Source organism: Buceros rhinoceros, unplaced genomic scaffold, assembly GCF_000710305.1.
Source record: "Buceros rhinoceros silvestris isolate BGI_N320 unplaced genomic scaffold, ASM71030v1 scaffold25845, whole genome shotgun sequence".
In the NCBI taxonomy this organism is placed as follows: Eukaryota; Metazoa; Chordata; class Aves; order Bucerotiformes; family Bucerotidae; genus Buceros; species Buceros rhinoceros.
This window is the reverse complement of record NW_010411536.1, coordinates 21,184-21,757: the sequence shown is the minus strand read 5'-3', so window position 1 is coordinate 21,757 and position 574 is coordinate 21,184.

Below are 574 nucleotides of genomic sequence, written 5' to 3'. Positions count from 1 at the left end.
GCCGGTGCTAAGCGCCCTGCTGCTGTTAGCGTCAGCCAGCCTGCCTGCTTAGAGAGATACACAAGAGAAGGTACCCGAACGCTGCTCCCAAAAGCCACCGAGGGAGGCGGGGGTGCAGCAGCCTCCAGGAGAAGGGGCAAGGCTTGCCATGGGTCTTCTGCGCTTGCAGGGCCATTCCTGCGTAGGTCGGGCAGACTCAAATATCCTGGTCAGAGGTAGGCATGAGCAAATCCGTGTGGCTGGATGTTGTGGGCATGGCTCTTGAATTACCTAGTTAGGTTTTCTCCTTCATCAAAGACCAATTGGTCAGGGAAGGCCAAGGAGCAAAATTGCTCTCTGCTTTTGGAATGAGGAAGGGTAAGAAGGTTTCCTGCAAGGTTCTGGTGTGCTGAGGAGAGCTCCTGAGGGAAAACAGCCGTGGTCGTAATCCACAGCAAGCCAGCAGAGCACTCGAGTGGTAAAACAAACACTGCCGCGACCGAGTGCTGTGGAAACAAGCTGCAGAGCTGTGCAGGAGCCGCCTAGAGTGCTCGAGGCAGAAGACCCACACGTATGTCAGCCATAACCAGGCTAC